This window comes from Ursus americanus, chromosome 17 (genome assembly GCF_024610735.1).
Source record: "Ursus americanus isolate L20-20 chromosome 17, mUrsAme1.1.p, whole genome shotgun sequence".
NCBI lineage: Eukaryota > Metazoa > Chordata > Mammalia > Carnivora > Ursidae > Ursus > Ursus americanus.
In genome coordinates this window covers 22,023,829-22,034,843 of record NC_142143.1, presented here as the reverse complement: position 1 = coordinate 22,034,843, position 11,015 = coordinate 22,023,829, and positions in this window count along the sequence as shown.

The following is an 11,015-nucleotide window of genomic DNA, read 5'->3' as shown; positions in this document are numbered from 1 at the left end:
AAACTTGTTGAAGTTTGCACAGCTGGGAAATGATGGGTCTGGGTATATATGTGTAATACAGCAGAAGGGACATGAAAGACCAGCGTCCCACATGTACACTCTATACCCGTTCTCTTGTTCAGCCTTGCTTCGTCCACAGTGTTGGTGCCTCCGGGTTCCATGTTTCATTAGGGGTTCTTTAAGATCCGCTTCTAGTTTTAATCTTTCTCTGTAGCCATTTAACGTTTTTTTTTTTAATAAACTTGACATAATACATTGTATAAATTTAATGTGTATGTGTTACTTTGATACATTCATTTATTGTAACATGATTGCTGTTGTAGCGATGTATCACATAATTATGGTGTAATATTGTTTATACTAAAGACCAAGTATTCTTTATAAATAATAGGATCTCTGTTCAAAATCCAAATTTTGCTGAAAGTTATATTTAGTTTGGCAGCATAATCATAGTACATTAAAATACATTGATCAGTATCACCCTGTCCTATCTTGAATTATGTACCAACTTTTAAATGCATAAATATTATCACTTTTTCTCCTTAAATTTAAAAATTTAAAACAGTGATTTCAGGGGCGCCTGGCTGGTTCACCTGGTGGAGCATGCGACTCTTGATACTGGGGTTGTGAACTACAGACCCATGTTGGGTGTAGAGATTACAATAAATAAATACATACATACATACATACATACATACATACAAACTTTAAAAATAATAAATGAAACAAAGATTTCAAAATAATTCTTAAAAAAAACAAAATAATCCTTGTGATTATATTAATTTCCTCAAATATGTTATTTTCTGATTTTTATTTGCACACCGTATTTTTCCTCTTTAATAAAGTTTCGTTTTCTTTTTTTTAATTACAGTATAGTTAACATACAGTGTTATATTAATTTCAGTTGTACAATGTAGTGATTCAACAATTCTATACATTATTCAGTGTTCATTAAGATAAGTGTACTCTTTTGTTTCACCTGTTTCACCCATCCCTCACCCACCTCCCCTCTGGGAACCATCTGTTCTCCATAGGTAAGAGTCTAATTTTTGGTTTGTCTTTGTTCACTTGTTTTTTTTCTTAAATTCCACATATAAATGAAATCATATGGTATTTGTCTTTTTTTTTTTTTTTTAATAGGCTCCACACCTAGCGTGGAGCCCTGTGCTGTTCTCAAACTCAAAACTGTGAGATGAAGACCTAAGCCAAGATCAAGAGTTGGACTTCTAACTCACTGAGCCACCCAGGCAGCTACATGTGGTATTTGTCTTTGATTGACTTATTTCACTTAGCATTATACTCTAGATCCATCCATATTGTCACAAATGGCAAGATTTCATTCTTTCCTATAACTGAGTAATATTCCCCTGTGTATATGTATACACCACATCTTTATCCATTCATCTATCGACAGACACTTGGATTGTTTCCATAATTTGGCTAGTGTAAGGAATGCTTCAATAAACATGGGGTGCATATATCCTTTCAAATTAGTGTTTTCATATTCTTTGGGTAAATGCCCAGTAGTGGAATTACTGGATCGCAGTGTAGTTTTATTTTAAAATTTTGGAAGAATTTCCATACTTTTCTCCACAGTGGCTATACCAGTTGCATTCCCACCAGCAGTGCATGAGGGTTCCTTTTCCTCCACATCCTTGCCAATACTTACTTGAATTTTTTATTTTAACCATTCTGACAGGTGTGAGGTGATATCTCATTGTGGTTTTGATTTGCGTTTGCATTTTGATTGATTAATTACCTCTTTTTAAACATTTTCATGCATCTATTGGCTATCTAGGTCTCCTTTGGAGAGACGTCTATTCATGTCTTCGGCCCTTTTTTTTTTTTTTTTTTTAAAGATTTTATTTATTTATTCGACAGAGATAGAGACAGCCAGCGAGAGAGGGAACACAAGCAGGGGGAGTGGGAGAGGAAGAAGTAGGCTCCCAGGGAGGAGCCTGATGTGGGGCTCGATCCCACAACGCCGGGATCACGCCCTGAGCTGAAGGCAGACACTTAACCGCTGTGCCACCCAGGTGCCCCTCGGCCCATTTTTAATTGGATTTTTTTAAATTTAATTTTTGCTATTTAGTTGCATAAGTTCTTTATTTTGGATACTAACACTTTATTGGATATGTCATTTGCAAATATCTTCTTCCATTCGGTAGGTTGTCTTTTAGTTTTGTTGATTGTTTCCTTTGCTATGCAGAGGCCTTTTTTTTTTTTTTTTTTTTTGTACTCCCAATAGTTTATTTTTGCTTTTGTTTCCCCTGCCTCAAGAGACATTCTAGAAAAAATGTTGCTACGGCTGATGTCAGATAGTAATAATAATCCTCTTCTAGGATTTTTATGGTTTCAGGTTTCACATTTAGGTCCTTAATCCATTTTGAGTTTATTTTGTATACAGTGTAAGAAAGTGGTCCAGTTTTATTCTTTTCTATGTAGCTGTCCAGTTTCCCAGCACCATTTGTTGAAGAGACTGTCTTTTTCCCATTGCATATTCTTACCTTTTTTGTTAAGGATTTTCTGTTTCTTAATCTGTTTTCCATCTTCATACTGTTTTTTGAAATACATTGTCTTTGACATCTCACATCTCTCCCATTCTGTCATTGTGGTAAACATATTCCCTTTTCAGTAATAGAGTCTCAACAGGAAGAGGCCATGTGGTCAGGCTGTCACCTTGAATTAGCAGTCACTGACTGCTTTTCAGAATTGATCTTCCATCCTCCCACCAAAGATTTGGGAAGGAAGTGGAGGAGACCCCGAGTCTTAAGTACAGGGTGACTCCAACGGATTGATTCCATTGTGTTCTGGTATAGAATCATTAGTTTAGCTGACGTTTGATGGCATTTATGCTATATTCATGATGTTTTGAAATTGCTTGTAAAATTTTTCCACCCACTTGAACAAATATTTATTTGATGGTGTCTGTGGCCAGGAATAATTTTTGGCAGTGCAGGATGCAGTTTTAGAAATATCTTTGAACTTGTTTTGGGCATTCTTAGGAGAAGTAGTTTTAAAAAAAATTGTTCCGGGGCACCTGGGTGGCTCAGTCGTTAAGCGTCTGCCTTCGGCTCAGGGTGTGATTCTGGAGTCCTGGGATCGAGCCCCACATCAGGCTCCTCCGCGGGGAGCCTGCTTCTTCCTCTCCCACTGCCCCTGCCTGTGTTCCCTCTCTCGCTGGCTGTCTCTCTCTCTCTCTGTCAAATAAATAAATAAAATCTTAAAAAAAAAAAAAGTTTCATTAACTAATAGCAGTATAGGTTTTTCAGCAGTTTAAATATTGTTGCCAATTTTCTTTACCTTATTGAGACAAATTAATAATGTTTAACCCTCTAAGTCAAAGAACCAAAAATTTGTCAGAGCTTGTTGGGAATAAATTATGAAAATACAATTCTAATCAAACACTAATATCCTAGACCACTATGGACTTTATAGTCGAGAATTTAACATATTGATCTTGTGATTGTGCATAATTTGAAATCATGAGGCAGTGTAAAGTATACCTGTTTTATTTGTCCTAGTAACAGAAATGATAGTTTATTACAGCTATGGTTTAATTAGAAGAAATAAGTTATCTGTTGGTATGTAATCAAGACTTAGCAACTTAATTATTGCCATTTCTATGGGTCAGAAATCAGGGAGTGACTTGGCTGTGTGTGTGGTTGTGACTCTAGGTCTCTTGACTGTAGATAAACTGTCAGCCAGGGCTGCAGTATCGTCTAAAAGCTTGACTAGGGCAGAATCTTATTCAAGCTCCCAGTATAGTTGGTAGGCCTTTGGGTTTCCTTACTGAGTTCCTGCAGCTATTGGGGAGAGACATCATAGGTTACCTGAGTCCCCTCATGACGTGGCAGCTGGCTTCTCCCAGAGCAATCCAAGAGAGAAAGTTCACCCATGGTTGAAGACACAGCATTTACATAACCTAATCTTGGAAATGACACACCATCACTTTGCTTTATGTATTGGTCTTACAGATACTGGTAACTATTAAAATGGAGAAGGTTCTATAAAAGATTGGGTACCCGGAGGAAGGGATGATTGGTGTTCGTCTTGTGTAGTTTGGCTACTACAACTGTCTTAAACTGATGAGTTACATGAATATTTAATTTGACCATGCTGTACTACTTGGAAACAATGTTGAATATTGCTTTGGAATTCATGTGAACGTTTCTTTATTTGCTTTCATCTGTTCATCATTCCAAAAATTCATTATAAAATTAAATGTAATTGAACAGCAATGAGACTGGGGAGATAAGTAGATTTATCCTTCAGAGATAAGTTCAACAGACTGATTAATAAGATGGTCAGAGAGGGAAAACTAAAAAATTACGTAAAAGTCTTTTACTTCGTTGGCCTAGTGGAAGGTGGTGCCAGTCACTGAAAGAATTCTAAAGGAAGACTAAGTATGGGAGAAAGAAGATAGACTTTGGGTTTGAATACATTGAATTTGATATCCCTATGAGGAATTCTAGCACCTAACACAATACTTAGCACATAGTAAGCACTCAGATACTATGTAAATGGAGATCATCTGTTGGCAGTTAGGATCTGAAGCTTAGGAGAGAAACTGGGAATAGTTGGGAGTCCATAAGAAATCTATAAATTCCAAGTGACGGGAATATATAATACCATCCACAGATTTGGAAATGGGAAAGAGCTAAGGGTGAATGTCCATATTTAAGGAATGGATGATGTAGAGACCAGGGGAATGCAGTGTCACTGAAGAGAGCATTTTAAGAAGAGTGGTCCCTAGTTCTGCTGTGTAAATGTGGACAGAGAAATGACGTCTACTAAATTTACCATCAGATGACTTTGGTGAGAATTTCAGTGTTATGGCAGGGACAGAAGTATAGACAGCTCTAAGAATAGGGCAGTGGTTTGAAGAGTTGGCAGTATGTTAAGGAAGGATTTTGGTTTGTGCCTAAAATGAGACTATATAGCCCCACAGCATTCAAGAGACAGTATTACCAATTCCCGAGACTCCTCTCCTTTCTAGTGTCTACCCCTCCACAACTCCCCACCTGCAGTAACCACTGCACTAACAGCACATAGGTTTTTTTCTTTTGTTGCTTTGTAAATAAAGTCATACATTTTATATACTCCTTTGAGTGGCTTTCACTTGTAGTGGTAGATTTTTTATTGTCATTGCTATGTTGTATTTTTAGTATAGTATATTTTATTTTTATGTTTAACTTTTTTTATATAGTAGATTTATATATTTGAGAGCGAGAGCAGGTACAGGGGGAGGGGTAGAGGGAGAGGAAGAAGCAGACTCCCCGCTGAAGAGGGAACCCAATGCAGGACTCGATCCCAGGACTCTGGGATCAGGACTCGAGCCAAAGGCAGACACTTTACTGACTGAGCCATCTGGGTGTCCCTATTTCCTTTTAACTTTTAATGGGCATTTGGGTTGTTCCAAGGTTTCGGCTATTAACAAAAAACACTACGAACATCTTTTTGTGTCTTTTGGTGGGTATGTATGTATTTCTGTCTGTTGGGTTATAGGGTCTGCTTATGTACTGGTGACAACTTTTGTATTAATTCATAATTCTTAAATGTTCTGGATACTAGCCCTTTGTCAGTCTGCCAGATTCTAACCAGGAGGCAGAGATGACACCAGTTATTTGAACAGAAATAATTTAAAGAATTATTAATCGGGTGCTTGGCTGGCTCATTCGGTAGAGCATGACCCTTGCTCTTGGGGTCGTGACTTTGAGCCCCACGTTGGGGAGAGAGATTACCTTAAAAAAAAATTATTAACCAGTCAAAGTTATTAACTAGGGAACTGAAAGAGTAACATAATTTTGAGTAACATAATTATGCGGTAATATGTATATAGCAATTGAAGCAGAAATATATGAGTCACTTCATAATTTGTTCATGCAGTTCCGTCCATGATTTTTTAAAAATAAATATAGGGAATATAGTCAGTGATATTGTAATAGTGTTGTATGATAACAGATGGTAGCTACACTTGAGTTAGCATAGCATACGTACAGACTTGGGTTGGACACCTGAAACTAATGTAACGTTGTGTGTCAACTACAAAAAAAATCCCTAGAAGGAAGTTCCCCAGTGGAATTTGAGATACAGAAAAAACTTTTCTCACCCAAGCATCAACAGAACCACATGGTATTATGTTCAGCACATCGCAAAACCTTTTAACACTTCTGTTAGAGCAGTTGTAAATATTCATAAGTACAGACCCAGAAATGCAGTGTATTTTTGTTTCTGAACTTCATTTGGCTGATCCTACACCCCCATTATGCTAGTTCAGTAAAAACAAACTAGGCATTGCCAAGTTAAAAAAAAAAAAAAAATAGTGCCAGAGAAAGATTTCTATATAATAGGAAAAAATTAACCCCTAACTCCTCCTATGCACAAAAAATTAATTTGTGATGGATCATTGACCTAAATGTGAAAGCTAAATCAAGCTTCAAGAAGAAAATGGAAATAATCTTTTTTTTTTAATTTTATTAACTTGAGAGAGAGCACAAGCAGGGTGGGGGGCAGAAGGAGAGGGACAAGCAGACTCCCTGCTGAGCAGGGAGCCCAATGTGAGACTCGATCCCAGGACCCTGGGATCACAACCTGAGCTGAAGGCAGATGTTTAACCAAATGAGCCACCCAGGCACCCCTGGATGTAGAGATTATTTTGAAAAAAAAATAGCCATTTATTATTTCACAGTTTCCATGAGTCAGAAGTCTGGGCACAGCTGAGTTCTCTGCTTAGGGTCTCAGAATACCAAAATCAAAGATTCAGTAGGAGAGGCTCTCGAGAAGAATCCACACCCAAATGCCTTCGAGATTGTGGCAGAATTCAATTTCTTAGCGTTGCACCTGGCCCCTCTCTATCTTCAAGCCAACAAAGGCTGAAGAGTCCTCACATTTTGACTTTCTGCCTTGCTCTTCTGCTTTTAAGGGCTCATGTGATGATAGTAGGCCCATTTGGATAATTGAGGATAATCTATTTTAATAATTACATCTTCAAAGTCCCTTTGTCATATAATGTAACATACCCACAAGTCAACACCAGGAAGATGAAGGTGTTTGTAGGCAAAATTCTGCCTATCACATGTTACAACTGGAACTGGAACATTAATCAAAATTGACCATATGCTGGGCCATAAAGCAAAACCTCCAAATATATATTTTTAAGATTATTTATTTATTTGAGACACCTCGAGGCAAGGGGCAGAGGGAGAGTAGAAGCAGACTCCCTGCTGAGCAAGGAGCCCGATGGGTCAATCCCAGGACCCTGAGATCATGACCTGAGCTGACAGCTTAACCAACTGAGCCACCCAGGTGCTCTCAAACCTCCAAATATAAATAGACTGAAATATTTTACAGCATGTTCTCTGACTACAGTGCATTTGAGCTAGAAATCAATAAAGAACAGTATTAAGAAAACCTGTTATTGGGAATTAAACACTGCGCCTTCAAATTACTGAATCAAAGAAGGATACAATACAAGCTAGAAAATATTTTGACCTGAATGATACTAAAGATACAACTGAACATTCGTGAGGTATAATCAGTGATTAAAGCAAACATACTCTAGTAAAATTTTAAAAGCTTTACATTTAAAATCAAGAGTAAGACACAGTCTACACCATCAGCATTTTTATTCAGCGTGGTACTGAAGTTCTTGGAAAGTAATAAATAAAACTGGAAAGGAATAAATAAAACTCTCAGTATTCACAGATGACATGATTGTGTATGTAGAAAAACCAAAAGAACCTACAGATAAATAATTAGAATTAATAGGTTTATTTACCAAGGCCTCCAAATATAAGGTTATTGCATTGAGATCAGTTGTGTATGGTGTACATAAAAACCAAAAAAAAATAGAAAATGAAATTTTGAAAAAATGCCACTTATTACGATACAAAAAGCGTCAAAGACACGGAAGTAAATCTAACAAATAATGTGAAAGACCTTTCGTTGGAAACTACTAATTTTAAGAGAAGTTAAAGGAAATCAAATAAATATCATGCTCATAGATGAAAAGAGTTAACGTAGAGATGTTAATTCTTCCCCAACTCACAGATTCGATGTAATCCCAATCAAAACCGCAGATTTTTGATACAAAAATTGACACAAAATTTTGATTTAGCCAATTCTAATTTAGATGACAATGCAGAGTTAAAAATAGCTATGGCAATTTTATAGAAGAACAAAGCTGAACAATAACACTGCTAAATAACATGACCTGTTACAAAGCTGTGAAAATTTAGACTGTGGTTTTGTACCAACAATGGACAAATAAGCCAAGAGAGCTCACAGACAGGTTGAATATAGTCACGTGGTAGATGATAAAGACTGTATTGCTGTGTAGTGCAGAAAGGATGGTCTTGGTATGGGTCAACTGAATATCATATGAAAAAAAATTAAGCTTAATCCCTGCTTCACAATCATATAAAAATTCCAGATGGATTATCCTTAAAATTGGAAAGATAAAGCAATAAAGATTTTTTTTTAAATACAGGAAATAAAATATAGGAGAATAATATCTTTATGAACTCTGAGTAGTTAAAGCTTTCTTAAATAAGACACAAAAAGCACCAACCATAAAATAATTGATAAATTGAACTCTAGTAAAATTAAAAACTTCTATTCACCAAAAGACATCATTTAAAGAGAGTGCAAAGGCAAGCCAAAGAGTGGGAGAAGATATTCGCTATATGTGTGTCTGACAAAGGGCTCGTATTTGGAATATGTGAAGAATTTGTAAAAATCTATATTTAAAAAAAAAAAGCAACCAGGGCACATGGGTGACTCAGTGAGTTAAGCAGCCAACTCTCGATTTTGGCTCAGGTCATGATCTCAGGGTCCTGAAATCGAGCCCCTTGTCAGATTCCGTGCTGGGCGTGGAGCCTGCTTAAGATTCTCTCTCTCTCTCAAAAACAAAACAAAACCAAAAAAAAAGAAAAAAGAAAAAGAAAGAAAGCAACCAATAGAAAAATGGGCAAAAGTCATTTCACAAAGCAATATGTCCAAATTTCCTATATATATGTGGACTTGAACCATAAATAAAAAAACCTAATTTTGACTACATTAAAATCAAGACTTTCATTTCATCAAAAGACCTCATAAAGGGAGAAAACAAGAACATGAGAGAAAATATTTACGACATATATAGGTGACAAAAGACAATCCAGAACATAAAGAATTCCTATAAATAAATAAAAAGACAATCTTTTGCCAAAAATTTGGAGCAAAAGACTTTAACAGGGAGTGCACATATCACTAATAAACGTAAAATGGTGTTCGGCCTCATTGGTAAGTAATTAGGCTCATGTAAAGCAAAACCACAGATGCTATTACACATTCACCAACCTGCCAAAAATTGGCATTACACCAAAACAGCATATGGAGTATAATGGGAATATCCATGAGCTACTAGTGAGACTAGGTTGGTACAACCTTGAGAAACAAGCTGACGTAATGACTTATATGAATATAAGCGCACCCAAAGAATGAGCAGTACTACTCAATGCAACCTAGAGAATGGGAGAGAATATTTGCGAATCATACATCTAATAAGTTAGCATCCAAAATATATGTTTTTAAAAACTCCTACAACTCGACAGCAACAAAAAAACCCCAAGTAGCCCAATTAAAAAATGAGCAGGGGCGCCTGGGTGGCTCAGTCGGTTAAGCAACTGCCTTCTGCTCAGGTCATGATCCCAGAGTCCTGAGATCGAGCCCTGCATCAGGCTCCCTGCTCAGAGTGGTGTCTGCTTCTCCCTCTCCCTCTGCTGCTCCCTCTGCTTGTGCTCTCTCTGTCAAAGAAAGAAATAAAATTTTAAAAAATGAACAAAGGGCTTGAATAGATAGTTCTCTGAAGAAGATGTACAAATGGCCAGGAAGCCTATGAAAAGATGCTCAATATCACTCCTCATCACAGAAAATGCAAATCTAATGAGATAATAGCTCACACCCATCAGAATGACCACTATCAAACAAACACTATGCAAAACAGTGTTGGTGCAGATGTGGAGAAAAAAGAACCCTCATGCACTGTTGGTGGGAATGCAAACTGGTACAGCCACTGTGGAAGACAGTATGGAGGTTCCTCAAAAAGTTAAAAATAGAGCTACCAGAGATCCCATATCACACTAGTGGGTATTTACCTGAAGAATACAAAAACTGATTTGAAAGGATACGTGCTATGTTTATAGCAGCATTATTTACAATAGCCAGGATATGGAAGCAGCCCAAGTGTCCATAGATTAATGAACGGATAAAGAAGATGTGGTATATACACACACAAAAATTGGAATATTATTCAGCCATAAAAAAGACTGAAATCTTGCCATTTGCAACAACATGGATGGATCTAGAGAGTACAATGCTAAGTGAAATAATCAGTCAGAAAGACAAACAACATATGATTTCACGCATGGGGAATTTAAGAAACAAAACGAACAAAGGAAAAAGACAAACCAAGAAACAGACTCTTAACTATAGAGAACAAACTGATGGGTACAGGAGGGGAGGTGGGAACAGGGATGGGATTAAAGAGTACACTTACGAGGAACACTGAGTAAAGTTTAGAATTGTTGAATCACTATATTGTACACCTGAAATATGCCACACTGTGTTAACGATACTGGAATTAAAATTTAAAACTTAATAATTTTAAAGCCCAGATGTCCACTGACAGATGAATAAACAAAATGTGATGTTCACACAATGGAGTATTATCTCACCTTGAAAAGTCCAGAAATCCTGTCACATGCTACATGGAAGAAACCTGAGGACATGGTGCAAAGTGAAGTAAGCCAGCCACAAAAAGACAAATACTGTGTAACTCCACGTATACGAGGTATCTGAAGTAGCCAAATTTCATAGAAACAGAAAGTGGACGTCTGCGGGGAGGGAGTAACGAGGAATTGTTCAATGGGAATAGAGCTTCCCAGGGTAAGACAGTTTCAAAGCTGTATTGCACAACGTGAACATACGTAACATTACTGAACTGTATGCTTAAAAATGGTTAAGTCAGCAAA